This window comes from Chlorocebus sabaeus, chromosome 14, assembly GCF_047675955.1.
Source record: "Chlorocebus sabaeus isolate Y175 chromosome 14, mChlSab1.0.hap1, whole genome shotgun sequence".
NCBI lineage: Eukaryota > Metazoa > Chordata > Mammalia > Primates > Cercopithecidae > Chlorocebus > Chlorocebus sabaeus.
Window position 1 is genome coordinate 20,905,907 of NC_132917.1, and position 18,689 is coordinate 20,924,595.

General features: G+C 36.8%; 1 long non-coding RNA gene across 1 annotated transcript in view; it reads left to right on the top strand.

Annotated features, from left to right (window-relative positions):
• Positions 1-1,165: 1,165 nt before the first annotated feature.
• LOC140713419 (uncharacterized) overlaps positions 1,166-18,689 on the top strand; it is a 70,238-nt gene continuing 52,714 nt past the window's right edge. The window contains exon 1 of the long non-coding RNA XR_012095498.1: positions 1,166-1,233. This is a non-coding gene — a long non-coding RNA (uncharacterized lncRNA). The remainder of the gene's footprint in view (positions 1,234-18,689) is intronic.

Sequence of the window (18,689 nt, forward strand, 5' to 3'; positions counted from 1 at the left end):
TTTTTCCAGTATCTAAACATTTCACTCCACTCTCTATTCACTGCAATGTTTCCGACAAGAAGTCTGCTGTCACCGTGATTTTTGCTCCCCTCTGCTTAGCACACTTCCCTCCGTTCCTCCTCCCACTTCCCTCCCTCCAGCTGTTTTTATGATTTCCTTTTTATCACAGCTTTTGGGCAATTTGGTAATAGTGTATCATGGTGTAGTTTTCTTCATATTTGCATGTGTTTGTGGTTAGCTGGAATTATTGGATCTATGGGTTTATAGTTTTCATTAAATTTGGAAACTTTCCATTATTTCTTCACGTACATTTTTTCTGTTCCTATCACCCACTCACTGACTTTGAGGTTGAGGTAAGCAGTGATTTGGGTGGAAATCTACCATTGCTTTGTCTGGCCCTTTAGTTCTGACCTAGGACCCCATCCATACTTTTGTAAATTAAAAAGTATTTTCTTTTTCACTGAGAAATCATTTGTCAGTATTACCAATTTCCAGTGCTCTTGCCACTGCCTTTCTCATTCTGAGATTTCTTGTGCATTTTGGTAAGCAAATCAAGGGTAAAGGAATTCAGTGCTACCATCTGCCTTACATTTTAACTTTTTGGTCTTAACTTAGAAGAACATTTTTATAATTTTTCCTGTGCTCTGATGTTGTTTCATTTAAACCTAGAACGATGCAGTTGTTACTTTTGAATCTTAATGACCTGTGTGATGTGAAGCTAAATTTGGAAGGCTGGAGTAGGGAAAGTTGGAGTAGATTTGCTATCCATTGGATTCTAATACTGTAAAATATGGTTTTCTTTCCTCAAATTTAAAATGCCCGATTTAAATCTCATAAATATCTATGCCCTCCAAGTTATGTAATAAAATTAAACTAAACTCTAGTAAACATCATTCTCTATGCTGCAATATGAATAAGATATCAATTATTTGGGGGTAGGAGTCACACATATGTATATGGCAATTTCTCATTAACATTGACAATATCAGAGCTGTTTTTACATTTGATTAAAATACTAATTTAGCTGCTTAGTAAATGATTGAATGCCAAGAGTGTTATATAATCTGTTCACTAGGAATTAGTAATTGTTGCCAAGTATGAATGAGTCATTTCCTTGATAACACAGGAAGTACCAGGCTATAAGTTTCCATTAAGGAGGTTTGGTCAGGACTGGACTCAGCACTGGCAGAGAGGCAGCACAGCTATGTGGGAAGAACAGAGGCTGGTCTGAAGGTCTAGATTTGGATCCTAGCTCTGTTACTTAGTACTTTGTGACTTTGAGCATATTCACGTCTCTGAAAGCTCAGCTTTCCTTCTGTAAAATATCCCAATGTCTGTTGTAGAATTATTATACATAAATAGTTATATATATATGTGTGTGTGTGTGTGTGTGTGTATATATATATATACACACACACATAGTGTCTGCCTGTATTGTTGCTCGGGGCTGCCCTGGACTATGTTTGAGTAATACTTTCTGTTGTACCTAAGATGGAATTTTTTTCCCTCAAAAAAAGAAGAAAAAAACAGTACTCTTTAGGGAGAGAGGGAGAGACTGGAAAAAAATGGTGAGTACTGTCTTTGTTCCAGGATTTTTCAGGGAAAGATGAGGTAGCTTTATATTATATTGTAGTCAGTTTAAAATTTTTCTATTTTGTTTCAATGATGAAAAAATCCAAAGAAAAAACTTAGAAACAAAATGCCTCATCAATAGCTTTGTACAAATATAGTATGAACATTGAGAACAACTTGTTTTGCTGTTAAATGTATCTTAAACTAGGATACTCAGGGTTTTGTCAAATGGTATCAGAATTAGAAACAGGCTTAATTTTCTTTTTGGGTTGAATGGCTACATCTGTTCTTCAACAGTTGGAAAGCCACTGTATCCAGGTGAAGTAATTTTGCTCAGGAATTAATTGAAGATCATGGAGATACTCTGAAACCAAGATATAGGAGAATCAGTTTCAAATAGTCTTTTTAAGCAGAACAACAACAGCAGAATCTGATAACTACCAGAAAAAAATTGAGATGACTGTAGCCTGTGGTAGGGAGAGCAAACAAGATGAAAAACATAGTAGTTCGAGTTTTTTTGTGAAGGTGATGATAAATAAGGAATATTAATCTCTATTTTCAGAGAAGCCCCCTCATCTCATGTTGGTTCATGGGTACATTGTTGTTCTGAAAGACTGTCCATTATTACTTTGTTATTACAGTCATGTAGTGTATACAGTGGTAATACAGTGGCAGTACTACTATGCACACTATTTTTTGTGCATAATAGGCTTTTGATTTGTTCTTTCAATAATACTTATTAGATACCTATTATGAGTTAGGGGCTGAGGGTACAATGGCAAACAGGCAGACAAAAATCCCTGCCCTGATGGAGCTTAGATTATAGTGGAAGAAAGCAGACAATAAACAGATTAAGAAAATATTTAGTACACTGGAAGATAATGAATGGCATGGAGGAAAATAAAGCTGGAAGATAATGAATGGCATGGAGGAAAATAAAGCAGAAAAAGGGATAATGTGTGTGTGTGTGTTTGGGGGGATGGCTCATTCATGGAGGAGGCCATATTAGAGCAAACATCTGAAGGAGGGCTGTGAGTTAGTTATAGTAAGTGTCTGGAAAATGTGGAGGCTTCGATATGGAGAGACCAGCAAGTGTACAGGCTTTGCATGGGCTTTTGAGTGGTCTCTCGTGTTTGAATAATAGCAAGGAGGCTAGTGTTCCTGGAGCAGAGTGAGTGAAGGGAGAGGAAGAGATGTCAGAGATCACAGGGGGTCAGATCATAAAGACCTTCTAAGCCCCTTCTGAGTTTGTTACTTAGAGCAAAATGGGAAGCCAACACAGGGCTTTGAGAGAAGACTGATAGGATTTGACCTATTTTTAAAGGTTCAGTGTAGCTTCTGTATCGAGAGTTAAATATAAGGGGGCTAGAGAGGAAACACAAAGACTAATAATCCATTAAACAGAGCTATGTTAGTGGGTCACTCACTTGCTTCCTTATAAATGTTGTGCCAGAGAGAAGATTAGTGGCGAATACCCATTAAACCTCTGTGAGATTGGAAGGGTTGGCTTCCTCGAGGGGAACGTAAGTTTCTTTTGGCAGATAAGGAAATACTCCTCGGTGATACAGAGGCGTCCTTTCTCTTATTAGTGGTGACTTGGTGACAGGAAAGTGAAGTTGCAGGCTCCGGCCCACCTGGATGTTTCAGATCTATTTCTGGAAAACAGGTATTAGGAGGTATGCAAGGAACCTCTTTCTTTTATTTCAACTTAAAAGTTCCCTAATTGGATTGAGTTCAAGTTCTGTGTCATGGTTCTGTTTTGCTGGGAGAAGCTAATAAAGAAGGAAACTGTGGATTCTTCGGTGTAGGACAAATGGAGTGCAGCAATTAGGCAGTATTGTCCCTCCACTGGACAAAAGCCTTAAGCAGCTTGGGCAAACACCAAACAAAAACCTGTCACATGCACACAGTTGTAGATGCCTGGTGAAATCTTAGAAAATGTCTTCACATTTATCTCGGCCAGTAATAGTCTTTTCACAAAGCATTCCACACTGTGATAGCTGTATCATTAGTCTGATAATCTCAAGTTAATTCTCTATTGCTTTTTATATGGTTTGCTCAGTATATTGGTTTAGAGAAAAAGCTTGAACAGCTTAAAGAGATTGGCCTAAGAAATTGCGGGCTAGGTGGGAAAGGAGGATAGACTACCTTTAGGAAAACGTATAGTTAAATCCAAAGGTAGTGATTGTCTTTGGATAAATGAATTTCTACATCTGTTCAGTAGATGGTGAGTAATTCCCACGTGTTCCACCCTGTGCTAGGTACATGGGAATTCAACAGGGTGTCTGCCCCAGAGATGCTAATATCTCTTAGGAGAGATGATTACAGTGACACATGACACCATATGAACAATTTTCTGTCCAACCTACGGGTGGTATGGGTGGGGGGATTCTGAGTCTTTCCCCTAACAATTAGCCATATGTCTTTACAGTGGAGACCGGATATAAAGCAACAGTAAACACAGCAATTCAAAATTCATTATTAGCCATTCCTTTATGTCTAATATCAGATGACCCCTTCAGAGCATTTTGTCTTATAATATTCTGCACATAGAGTTTTGTTTTCTGCTTCTCAATCAAGTAGTTAATAAATATCAGGGTACCATCTAGCTGTCTTAAAATGCTATAGCTTCTTTCTTAATCTTTCTGTGCTATTGAATATTGGTTGCTATATAACTTAGCATAGAACTGGTTGTTTTGTTAAGCACAAAATTTCAGTGGCTTAAAGAATGCAATGAAAGTCTATTTTTTGCTCATTTAAAGGCCTGGTGCAAATGTTTGTGGTTTCCAGGTGGCTTTCTTTCACGTGGTGATTCAGGAAACTAGGATGTTTCCATTTGAGGCTCTACTGCCCCCCGAGGTCTTGGAGTCTTCTGTGTTCAGTCAGCAGATGAGAGTAGAGGATAGAGAGTTCCTACCTGAGCAGTCACTTCCTCTTCTGTGGGAAGAAAGCACTTACTTTTGGTGAACGGGTAGCTGATCTTTCTATGTATGATTTCTATTTTTTGCAAGTTGCCAATGGCAGTACTTTTAAATAGTTTTGCATAAATGGATTTTTTCTATTTTAGATTAATGTATTTGAGATGTATTTCTAGAAGTAAGTGTATTAGATAGACTTTAATTATAAAATTATATTGAATTATATTTTATTTAATACATCAATTAAAATCATAATTTATATACCTGTAAAGTTATTGGATATGAACCATCTCACTTCATTATTGTTCAGGCTCAGCTGAAGAATGTCTTTGCTAGCCTATATCCAGGATAATGAAAACCATGAGAAAACAGACATATTTATATTGTCATATTTAACTGAAGAAAACGCTGTTGCTACTATATTCAACTCGAAACATGAGTTAACTAATTTAACAAAAGAGATATACATACTGATAGGCTAAAATTATTTTACCAGTATATGCGACTTGAAAAGAAAATTAGAACATATGTCTAATAGTCTTTACATTCCTTTTGTTTATTTATAGACAGAAGAAGAAAGATATAATTTCAGGCTTCTTAATTTAGATTGAATCTGCCCCAAAGCAGGAAACATTCTTCCTACACACACATTAAAAGTTACTATTTGGAGTCTGGGCACGGTGGCTCACGCCTGTAATCCCAGCACTTTGGGAAGGCAAGGCGGGCAGATCACGAGGTCAGGAGATCGAGACCATCCTGGCTAACAGGGTGAAACCCATCTCCACTAAAAGTACGAAAATAAATTAGCCGGGTATGGTGGCAGGTGCCTGTAGTCCCAGCTACTCAGGAGGCTGAGGCAGGAGAATGGCGTGAATCCAGGAGGCGGAGCTTGCAATGAGTTCAGATTGCACCACTGCACTCCAGCCTGGGGGACAGAGCGAGACTCCGTCTCAAAAAAAAAAAAAAAAAAAAAAAAAAAAAAAAAGTTATTATTTGGAAAAGGTAATCCTTTTCATAACTTGAGATGAAACTAGATATGTGAATGAAGTTGAGCAGATCACCAATGTGAGGGATTATCATTTTGTTTTGTTTTGGTATTTCTGGCATAATTAAAACAAGACTAAAGGCTGATACTGGGATCTATTTTGTGTTAACTAAGATAATAAAATGGAAAAAAAATACATTGCTTTATAGTAAAAATTAAGAAGTTTGCATAAGAAATGATGGTGTTGGAAAAAATTCTATCAGAATTATTTTGGGGGAAAAACACCCCAAGCATCTCAAATATTTGTAGAACTCATTCCAATTTATAAAGCTTTCTCTACTTTGACAAGCTATATCACTAAATAACTACAGGTGGAGAGCATATGGAAAAATGTTCTCATTTGTTAGTTATAAAATGTTTTCATTGAATTAGCAGCCCTCCACTAATTTGGTAGGGCCCAGAAAATTCAGAGACACTCTTGAATTACTGGGGGGTGTTGTAGAGTAATACTGACTGAGGATGTTCCCACCACATAGCTAAGTGCCTGACGTGCACTGTGCTACCTGTGTACAGTAGATCTCATCCTCACAGTATCTGCAGGGCCCCTGAGGGCTGCCACATGGCAGTCAACAATCCATCATGGCTGCTTCCTGCATGACTTGATGTGGCATCTGATGAGCATGAGCCTTGAGAAACTTCTCTCACTCTGTTCAGATTGCTCCACATCTGCCAAGACCTCCGGGTCTGGGACTGCACTCCACTTAGGTCTCTATCTCTGGCGTTCCTCATATTTTTTTATTTATTTTTCCCGTCATTAATATTTCTTTTTAAATGAAGTATACTATTTTACTGCTTCTTGAATAGTATAGTATTATTCTTTTAAGTTATGGCATCTTTTTGTAAATACTATGTGGTTCTGTTTTGCTTTGTACACTCTTTCTTGATTAAGATGATGATTTTTTCAAGATCCAGCATTTGCTAATACCCAGGTTGAATGATTTTTCCTAGTTCTCACTTACTTGTTCTCTTTAAAACTCATCTTTAAAATAGTTTTTCAAAATTGAAAAAAATTAACACATGCGCTAATAAGTAATTAAAGTAGAACAAGAAGATCTGTCTGCTTGATGCCCACATCCACCATTTACTAGCTGCATAAATCTGAGCAAATTGCTTAACTTATCAATCTGGGAAATAGGGATGAAAATATTCATTTCATAGTGGGTTGTGAAGATATTCAATCTTCGCATGTTCACATGTTCAATGTTAAAGTTATATAAGAAAGTGCTTTACCAATGGTAAATTGCTATATATAGATGTTAATTATTATTGCCACTAATGGAAAATATGTTAGCACTTTTTCCTACCATATTTTGGGATGGAGACTGGGGAGATAGTTTCAACTACTTAATGTCTATTTGTTTATTTATTTATTTAAACTCAAGTCAGAATTTTTCTGAGAACTGTGGAAAACTTGAATATACGTGAGGGAGAAAGCTTTGAACCTTGAGGTGAAAAAGTGAGAGGAGACAGTGGCAGATAAATAAATGGAGAAGTTCTTTTATTAAGAAATTGACTTCTCAAACCGTACTTACTTACAGTTCTTTGTATATCTTTCCAGAACTATTCCATTCACAGGTGAACTGTGTGTGAACCACTTTTAAAAGAGTCAGACACAAATGCAAGCATACCATATGCTCTACTGCACTTTATGCACTTGACAATATATATTTGAAATCACTTTCCATTCATAAGAATCCACTTAATTCCTTTTTAAAATGATTTTTAAGTAAATTCAATTGTGTATATTTAAGGTATACAGCATGATGTTATGGGTTACATACAAGTAGTAAAATGATAACTATAGAGAAACAAATTAACATATCCATCATCTCACATAGTTACCCATTTTTGTGGTGTGGGCAGCTAAAATCCAATCAATTTGCAAAAATCCCAAATACAATTTTATTAATTATAGTTCTCATGTAGTATATGAGATCTCTAGATTTGTTCAACTTACATATCTGCTGCTTTGTGTCTCCTGACCTACGTCTCTCCATTTCCACTACAACCCTTCACCCTGGTAACCCCTGTTTTATTCTCTATTTCTGTATACTTAACTTTTTAAAGGTATATTCCACATGTGAGTGAAATCATGAAATATTTTTCTTTTAATAGTTTCATGACATTATTTTATATGGATATAAATATAGTTTATAAAAATCAGCCTACTTGATATATTATTAAACATTTTTTTTATGTTATTAGCACTGCTGCAATGAGTACCATATACCTTACCTTGTATCTACCAATATAATAATATAATAAATACCTAGAAATGCTGAATTAAAGGGCCTGGGTGTTTTACATTACAACGTGTGTTGCCAAATTGCCTTTATTTACTTTCATTTTATAGAAATGAGAACTTTGTTACATATATTGCAGTTTTTCATTTTTCAATTTGTCTTGTAATTCTGTTTCTATTTTTGCATTTAGAATTTTAAAATATTTACATATAGTTACATTTAGTGACTTATTTTCTTTTATGATTTTCAGGGTTTTGGTTAATCTACTCCAGAATGTTTTGTTCTTACCATTTTACAATATCGTTCTCTAAATCTTTAAATCTTTATTTGCTGGTTTTCATAATGCACTATAGTTATGTAACATGTCACTATTGGGGGAAATTAAGTGGTGGGTATAGACGACCTCTCTGTATAATTTTTGTAATTTCTTGTGAGTCTATAATTATTTCAAAATAATACACTAAAAGATAATAAGGTAAAGTAAAAGGTGAAAAGCATTCTAGTTTAGAAGTGCCACAGGAAAATTCAGCAACTCTTGCCTTCTATAAGTGCTCCAAGAAGACAACTCTTTTGCTTTAAGTGCCAATGGGATCTGCTGAGTTTTCCCATAGTGTGCTCTGTAGTAGTGTGATAACAACAGAAAACAGCAGCCACTGTGCATCTGGGTAGCACTACTACTAATTTTCTCATTCGTATATAACATTTCACAACTTCCCAGCATCTTTACGTAAATATTGTCATGTAATTCTCTCAACAGCCTTGTGGAGGCTCAGTGTTAGTATTTGTGCTGTACGTACGTGGAGACAAACTCATGGAAGCTAAGTGACTTGTGTGTGGTTACAGGATTTGTAAGCGACAGAGTTGAGGCCCTCCCCCAGTTGGGGCTGCTTCTGATAGGATACCACAGTGACCTTTGACCTTTGGTGACTGTTTTAGGGCAGGAGAGGACTCTGTTCTCTGCAGTACACAGCTGGTTGACCTGATAGCAGCTGTGTAGGCCCTGCTGAGAGGAGGAGTGCCATAGGATAAAGAATGTTGGGGAACGATTGGCAGAGACAGAGAAGGATGTAGCCAAGAGACAGAGTTGCTGTGACCATTGTTAACATTACTGAACTGCAGTCAATCATTTGAGTACCTACTTTGTCCAAGATTTATGCTTAGCATTTAATATGTATTATTTTATGTGTGCTTGATAAACTGTTTTTAACCTTCATCTTATAGTTGAGGAAAACAAAGCTTAGAAATAGGTAGCAATATACCCAAAGAACTTGGCTAGAAGGTGGCTGAACTCAGATCAGAACTCTGGCCTTCCTGATTCTTACAGGTTCAGAGAGAAAGGAATGAGTAAAATAGGATTAGATAGGTTTACAGATCCTTTTGCTTCCTTTCCAGGAAACGTGACTACACTGTTTTATTAACTTGCATGTGACAAATGAGATCCGAAGAAACTTTTCTTGGGAGTTATCACTTTCTCCCCAGAAAGACACAGTGGTCCTATTGCTACCACCGTTTCTCTTGCCGTCATTCCAGCCAGGCAGCAGGCTCTACAGACTGTGAGTGCGGCTATTGATTACCTTTGGCCATACATGCTTAGAGCTGTGACAGTGCTACATGCATTTTACAAGCACTTGTTTTCTGAATTTCAGCCTCCCATCCTTCTTGTTTTTATAGATGATGACTGTATTTTAATGGAATCTGAGAGAGTAGACTGGAGAAGTGCCAAGCCAGCAATTAGGCACAGTAGTTTAGTGACCTCTCCTGTGGAAGAATTGTAAGGCTCTGGAGGATAGGGACCTCTTGTAAAATAATGCATTCAGATTCAACAGACATTTACTAATAAGCATTACAATGTGGTAAACCCAGTGCTAAGCTCTTTATATCTGTAATCTTTGCAACAGTCCTGCAGTGGAGGAATTGTTTTCATTTTGAAGATGAGGGAAGTCTGAGTTCATTTGACTGTCCTAAGATCTCATCTCTCATCACTGACAGGGATAGGATTTTGACTCAGATCTCTCTGACACCAAGTGCAGCTCCCTTCACAGAATTGGTGGGTGAATCCTTGGGTGTGCAGAGATACTTACTAATTGTAGGTGCTTTAATTATTTTAATCTGGGAGTTTTCCTTTGCTGAATCCTGACTACCTAAAATGTACAGCCACTGATGAAGATCATCTTTTCAGCTACATAGTATGTTGTCCATTGGTGTCTGAGCAATTTTTCTTCCTTTAAAAATACCTGCTTGTTATTGCCACAGTTCCTAGGCCATCCATGCTCACTGCACTCCCCTTGTTTCCTCCTAAATCTCTAACCAGTAATTTTCAGTTTTATTTGCAAGCTCTTTTACCTCATGGAGTCCTTTCAGTGTTGAGGCTTCTCAGGGTTTTGTTTCGGACCGTTTCTTCTACTCTACATACTCCTCTTCACCACCACACTCCCCTGGCAATCTTCTTCATTTCAATTCCACCTGTAAGTGACAGTGTTCACAACTGTTCATCTAGACCCTATGTTTCTTTTGGGTTCCAGATCTATATATTCAGCCATTTATTCAGAATCTCATTGGAATGTGCCATAGACGTTTCAAATAGCCCATATCCTTCCCTACTTCTATGATGGCATCATTCTTGAATCCTTCTTCTTATATTCAAGCGATCACCAGGTCTTAGTGAGTCTACTCCTAAATATTTAGCAAAACCATTTTCCTTCTAACTTTACTGCCAACCCCAGAGCAGGCTGCTACCATCTCTGTCCTAGTTTTTCATGCCTCCAGACTATCTCCTCTTTGAATTCATCTCCATACTACTGACATAAAGCTTTTTTGTTTTCAAAAACCTAATTATGCTTATTCTCTGTTTAAAGATTTTGCAATAACTTTACATCTCTCTCAAGGTGAAGTCAACTTCTTAACCTACAAGGCCCTCAGTGTCTGGCCTCCTGTCTCACTTTGTTATCTTCATCCTTTCCCTCTTCCTCTAAACAAGCTACTAATGTTTTCTGACCTCTTGGTGATCTGGGATAGGCTCCCTTCTCTGGGTCTTGCTTTCCTTTTTAATAGCATTTATCATATGGAATTATAACTTTTTACATGACTGCATTCCCCCAACAGACTGTAAGATGCTAAAGGTCAGAGACTCTATCTTGTTCACACCTCTCCCCAACCAAGCACAGTGACTGACACATTGCACATACTCAATAAACATGTATTGAAGTTCCTTTTTATAGCCCTTAGCCCAGTACTGTGTAAAATCAGGCACACAGTCATTTGTTTCTATTTGGAACCTGTAATGAAAATATCAGAAGATTCAGTCATGTAGAAAACAAGAAAACCTCTCTATTTAACAGTGTTTTTCTCCTGTTTATTACATTCCCTTAGTGAAATATAGGTGATGCGATAGAAATAATTATTATATCACGTAAAGTGCAGCATCTAGCTCACCTTTACCGTACTTCAATCTTGAAATTTCTTGCCGATCAGTCTGAATTTTATATTAAAGAAAATTCAGAAGATCAAGAACAAGTGACTTATTTAAACTGCAGAAATTGATTTCAAAGAAGCGATATTATAAATTTAGCAAGAAGTAAAGCATCAAATGACTTGTCAATTTACTTTAACTGATTAAAATATGCTCGGGGCATGACTTCTCAATATACGGGTCAAATATCATAGGGAGAGTTTTCAGTGTTCATGAGAAATATGACTAGAAATTAAAATCACCTTTTTCAACTAAAAAAATGCACACTGCCACTGTAGCACAGGAGATAAGAGTCATCAGCCAGGTACAAGTGGTGTGAGCATCTGTTTATGGAGAGAGGGAGGATGTAGTGCAAAGGGTAATGATGTTCTTTGTGCCCAGGAATAAATGTCATAACTGGATGGTGCCTCGATTTCTCTTTGTCTATCTCAGGTTTATTGCAAGCATCAATGAAAGGACTATTGGGAAGAAAGGCACAAAGCATTAAATAATCTAGAATGCAGATTAAGAAAACTCAGGAAAATATAGTCCAGTTTTGAGCATAGCTGGAATTGGGGGGTAGTTATAAGATTTGCTTCAGCATTATTATGGTGCTTTTAAAGTAGAAATCAGCAGATTTGAATTATTTTCACCTAAGTGTGAAGCACCTCCTCTTGGGGTAAAGTGATTGAGTAAAAAGAGGTAGAAATATGATGTGTTCTGCAACAGTTGAATCCTAGAGCTGTTCAATGGTGTGAGGAATAATAAAGGGATGGGGGAATTGGGCCACTGGCAATGGGAGCCCCTGAGCAGCTACTTGCATGGTGACTAGGACCCTGTCTTGAGACAGACATAAAGGATAGGGTAGGGTAAGTTGAAGGGTAAAGAATAGAACAGGAAATAAAGTGGAGTAGGAGAAGGAATTTTGGTCACAGAAGATTCAAATAGCCTTCAGGTTCCTCTTTCTCTTCCTGTTTTCTTTTCTTTTTTTTTTTTTGACTGGCCCAGTGACTTGTGGAGTCACACACACTAGCATAGAACCTTCGCCATCTCCCAGACACTTGCAACCAGAAACAGCAATATTTCCAACCTGCTTCCTGCACTTATCTAAACTTTGAAAGCTCTGTGTAGTATATGTCAGTATCATGATGCCAATTTGACAGATGAAGAGAAGGGCTCAGGGAGGCTAATGTGACTTGCCCAAGGTCACTTAGTGATTTGTGTCAGAACAGGAGCTGCTGCCTCTGTCTCCTGCCCCTGCTGCTTTGTGAAGCCACATGCTGGTGGAATATGTGACCATTATGTACTGTGTGTTAGTAGAATTGATACTGTCCTTCATAACCCCAGGACCCCAGCCAGAGTTTTTGACAGCTTTTGGTCAGGTGGAAAACTGGGAGGAAATCTAAACAATATGTTTGCCTTTCTCTTCTATTATTTTTGGGAGAGATTTTGTTGTGCTTCCCAAGGAGGCTATTTTCCATTATAAATGATGCTGCTTACAATAAGACTAAAAGCTTCATTAAGCTAAAAAAAAGAGGAAAAGGAAACAAAATAGCTCACGTATCAGTATTGCATGGAAGCAGTTGTGAAGAATACATTAAAGTTAATGAGTATTAGGCTACTTAAATTATTTACAAGACTTCAAAAATTTGAATATGCTGTCTGGAAATAGAAGTTGGTTCCCTGCCACATTCTGGTCAGTTTCCTAGACTGTAGGATGATTGGGTATTTTCTCTGGGACCCCCACACTCAGGTGTAAAGGGGGGGTCCCTAAATGATTTTAGCTTAGGTAAAATGAATGGGCTTCAGTAAAATCCCACGTAATTGTGTGGAGGGTCCAGCCTTGTCCCCTACCACACTTTCCCCTTTTCTCATAGAAGTCATCAGCTCTGTACCATTCTAAACTTAATCTGAGGACTGAAGGGCTCATACCTCCTATAGGCAAAGATGAAGTCAAAAGGATGATTATTTAATGACAGAGTTTGAGGCTATGCTCTATCTAGATCTGTAATCCAACCTAGGCATGAAGGATCTCGAGTTACCATTCCTCTTCTGTATGATTTGCTTCAGAAATAATTGTCACACCTGTCACTCTTGTCTGGGTCTGAGAGTTGCAGCCAAGATCACATTTTAAAATCTTCCTGAAGAGTACAGTGTAGAGGCAGAGGGCTAATCTGGGAGTCAGGAGACTTCCCTTGTCTCATTAATGTTCGTAACTCGCCATGTAGCTTTAAGGAAGTCTAGTCTTCTTTCTGGACATCAGTTTCTACATCTGTAAAATGAGTTTCATACCATGTTGGAAAGGATTGTTGGATTAGATTAACTATTAGGTTCTTTCAGTGGAGCTTTGGTATAGAAACATGGGACTTTGTTAAGATATATTTCAAATGTACAGAATTGTGTCCTTGAGGATAATAAACAGCCATTGGCCAATATTAAAATGTTGCCATCTTTGCATCTGATTTTAATGTAACAAAAACTTTTGCATGAAGTTGGAGGATGCTGGGTACCCACATCTGATCTCATTCTACATCCTTCTTTTCTCCCTTTCTGAAGGTAATTACTATTTTGAATTTTGTGTTTAGTATGACTGTATGTGAGTTTCACAGTTTTCAAAATATCTATATATTCCTAAATAATACATAGGATTGTTTTCATGTTTTCCAACTCTACATAAATGACATTATATTGACATACCATTCTGCAACTTGCATTTTTGCTCGATATTCTTGCATGTATGATGATTTTTATTATTGTAGAGCTACTTCATTTCTTTTATAATAACTACTACTGTATATGATGCTTTATTGCACAAACATACCACAATTTATTCAGCCATTCTTTTACTGATATACATTTGCATTGTTTTTAATTTTTCACCATTCCAAATAATACTGTAATATTCTTCTGTGGCAATCTCTCCTACTGCATGTATGTGAATGTTCTCTACATATAAAGCTGGAGGTGGAAATTGAGTCATTGGTTGTATATATCATCAGCTTTACCAGATGTTGCATAATACTCAAAAGTATTTAATCACTTAAAACTCTGACAAAGAGTATGTAAGATTTCTGGTTTCTTTTCGTCATTGCAAACACTTGACATTGACTTGCTGCTTTTGCCAATCTGATGTGCTTAAAATTATTTCTAATTTTTGTAATTTATGTTTCCCAGATGACTGAGAAATGAAGTTGAAACTGTGGTTGAGCATATTTCTATATTTTTATCAGTCTTTTGGCTTTCCTGTTCTGTAAGAAATCTATTGGTATCCTCTACTATTTTCTTTACTGGATTGTTTGCATTTTTAATATTGCTTTGTATGGGTTCTTTATACATTGTGGATATATATTTCACAGTAGCATGTGTTGAATGCTTCTGCTAGTCTGTAGCTTTTTTTAATCTTTGTGACATTTTTGTTTTTAATTTAATCAGTGTGACAGATTGTATTTTCCAAAGATAGCCACAAGGGTGTCTGCTGTCCAAGAGACTCTTCTAGAACTTTGCTACTCCCTCAAAAGATGGAACCTATGTCTCTTACACCTAAAATTGGGGGAGACCCTGTGACCGCCTTGACCAGTACAGTTTGGCAGAAGTGTTGTTAGGTGACTTCTAATGCCAAGTCACACACAAAAATGCTATTTCTGCCAGGTTATCTTGGGATACTTTGTCTTAGAATTCAGCCCTCATGCTGTGAAGAAGCGCAAGCGGACTACGGGGAGGCTGATGAGGCAAGGAACCAAGGTCCCTGGTCTGCAGCTTCAGCTTCTGGTCTTGCAGAACTTGCAGCTGCCAGCCTGCACGAGCTCTCTAGCTTGTGAGTGAGCCATCCTGACAGAGGGTTACCCTCAGTCAAGTAGCACCAGATGTGAAGAAGAGAAAAGTCATCCCCACCAAGGCCTACTTACACTGTGGATTTGTGAGCATAATTAGCCATTAAGTTTCGGGTGGCTTGTTAATAAGAAATAATCGATAGAGCCAGATCTATCATTCTTATCTGTTACTGTGTCTATGTGTTATCTGTTACTGTGTCTATGTGCATGCATACACACACATGCATGTATATTCTTAAATTCTTTTCTATAATACCTCACAACCATAAAGGTATGGATTTATCTTTTTATCCAAAAGTTTTAAAGTTCCACTCTTATCTTTTTAGTTTATTTAATACTCTCATGAATGTATCGTGTGAAGTGGGGCCCTAATTTTTTCCATGTAGATAAATAGTTTTCCCAACACAACTGGCTAGTCTATCTATGGATTTTAGTGCTACCTCTGTTCTACATACATTTCTGTATACTTGTTTTTTGTTTGTTTGCTTATTCCTGTGCTAATACCACATTGCCTTATTTGCTGTAGCTTTAGAATCAGTCTCCACATGTGTCAGGACACGCTCCATTATTCAGTCTTCTAATTCACATTATTGTGATAACTTTTGGCCTTTCATTCTTCAATATAAATTTTAATATTAGCTTGTTGAGTTCTACAAAATACTTTGTTGACATTATTGATAGATTAATTTGGGAAGACTTGTGTATGGCTACATCACTTAGAATTTTTCTATTATAAATGGCGTATTTAAATATTACATTTGAATCGTTGCTATTATCAAGGAATACTTTATTTTTTCATTTAGGTATGATTTACATGAATAAAATAGACCCATTTTAAGTGTGTGGTTTGTTGAGTTTTGAGAAATGTATACATTCCTATAACATACATCTTTATCAAGACCTCCCTCTCAAATGTATACATTCCTATAACATACATCTTTATCAAGACCTCCCTCTCATCCCAGAATGCTGTCATCTCTCTTTCTAAAAAGTTCTTTCCCAGCCAAAGATAGCTACTGTTCTGGGCATTATCTGTGTAGAGTAGTTTTTTCTCCTCTTGATCTTCATGTAAAAGAAATAATTCAGGATGTATTTTGTTTAGTGCAGTTTCTTTCTTCCATTACAGCTTTTGTGAGATTTATCCATGTTGTCAATAACAATAGATTTTTCTGTTTAACTACTGAATAGTATTATATGGTATAAATATGCCACAATTTATTTATACTCCTGTTTGTGGGCATGTGGGTTATTTTCAATTTGTGACTATTATAAATAAATTTACTAAAGATATTCCTCTACAGGTCTCTATGTGGGCATATATTTTCATTTTTTTCTTGAGTAAATACCTAGAATGAAATTGCTGGGTCATAGGGTAGGTGCTTATTTAACTTTGAAGAAATTTCCAAATTGTTTTCTGAGTTGAGTTTACTATTTAAATTCCCACCAGCGATGCATAAAAGTTTAAGTTACTCCACCAGCATTTGTGCTGTTAACTTTTCAGATTTTCACCATTTTAGTGAGCATGTGGTAGCATCGAATTAATAGTTTAAATTGCATTTTGTTCTTATTATTAGTCACATTGAACATCTTTTTATGTACTTGAGTGTCTTTTCCAATGTTTGCCCGTTTTAAAATTTGGGTTCTTTGTTGTTTTATTCTTGAATTGTAGGATTAAAAAAACTATGTTCTGGATACTAGTCTTTATCAGATACGTTTATTGAAATATTCTACCATTTTGTTTTGTTGATGTTGTTTTTCAAAGAGAAGATCTTAAACAGTTGATGGAATCCAATATATACTTTTTTTTTCTTTTAGAGTTCAAGACTTTGTCATGCTATCTAAGGAATTTTTGCCTGTTCCAACATTATACATGTTTTTTCCTATATTTTCTTCAGAAAGTTTTAACATTTTAGCTTTTATGTTTAGGTCTGTGATTTACTTCTCACTATTTATTGTGTATGAGGTGAGGTAAGAATCAAGGTTCATGTTTGTTTTAATGAATATCCAGTTCTTTCAGCACCATTTATTGAAAAAAACCATCCTTTCAAATTGAATTACCTTGGCACTTGTTAAAAATCAATTGGACATGTATGTATAAATATATTTTTGGACTTTGCATTCTATTCAATATATCTGTGTAGCCATCCTTATGCCACTACTATACCACTTGATTCCTTTAATTCTGTGTTAAGACTTGATAAAAGGTAGCACTAGTTTTCCAATTTTGTTCCTTTTATAAGTTGTTTTGGCTAGCCTAGGTCCTTTGTGTTTTGATGTAAATCTAAGAATCAGCTTCTCGATTTCTATTCCTACCCAAAATATTAAACTAGCTGCTTAATACATTTTGTCTATGTTCTAGTTGGTTATAGTGAGTGTGCAAGTTCTGTGCCATCCCTAGAATGAAGATGTGATGATTAAGTTTTATGTGTCAGCTTGGCTAGGCTACAGTACCTAATTGTTTGGTCAAACACTAGTTTAGATATCACTCTGTGACTATTTTGTAGATGTGATGAACAACTACAACCAGTTGACTTAAAGGAGATGACCCTTGATAATGTGGGTGGGTTTCTCTCAATCAGTTGAAGGCCTTAAGAGCAAAAACTGAAGTTTCCTGGAGAAGAAGAAATTCTGCCTTAACACTTTTACTCCAGTCTGCTGTACTGCTCTATGGATTTTGAACTCAAACATGCAATGTTTACTCCCATCTGAGTTTCCAGCGTACCTGTTTGCTCTACAGATTTTGGGCTTCAGAAATTGACTGATGTAGAAGGGAAGGAAAACTCTTACTTTTTAGTCATTTGCATTTCATAGTAAGTTTTCCCATTGACTTACTATTAGGTTGCTACAACAGTAATCATGATTTTTGCCATTAATTGATGGCAAAAACCATCAATTTTTACTGTTGCACCAACCTCGTATTAAGTGTGGCATAAATCTGAGGGAAACTTGAAAGGTAAGCTTATATAAAGGAGAAAAGTAAGAAAACTTCATGGAAACTCCTCAGAAAGGGTAGTTTCTCAGTGTACAGAGCTATGGTTAAGAGTAATTGAAAATACATCCTCTTGGCAGTGTGCATTTTACTAAGCATTTCACATAACTAATGATGTCATCTCTTTATGCATTGATACCACTTCTGTGGGAGGCCCAGAGCTCGGAATACAGATACCCTCCAGGAACTCATGGTTTAATGAGACAGTCATATAAGCAGATAGCATGCCATGAGTACTATGAGAGGGCTAAGTGAAGGTTACTGTGGGAATACTTAAGAGCTATGGGCCATCCTTTAATTAATCAAATACATGAAGTGAGTTATTAGAAATAGGAGATATTCCAGAAAGCGGGGAGCTGAGAAGATGGCAGAAAGCTTCAACTTTGCCCCTGCCTGTAGTGGACAGGACCAGACCTTGTAGAGCTGGAGTAGCTCTCTGCAGGATAGGCTATATGTCACAGGAACCCTCCACTTTCTCACTTACACAATGTAGGATCTTCTTGGCTGTGGATAGCGTCACAGTGAGATGGCCCCAAGAGATTTATTTTGCTTAGGGAAATATTCCTTGCTTATGTGTGGACCTGCAAAAAAAAGTCCATGCCTGCCTGCCTACATAGGTAAATACTTTGCATAGCAGAACTGAT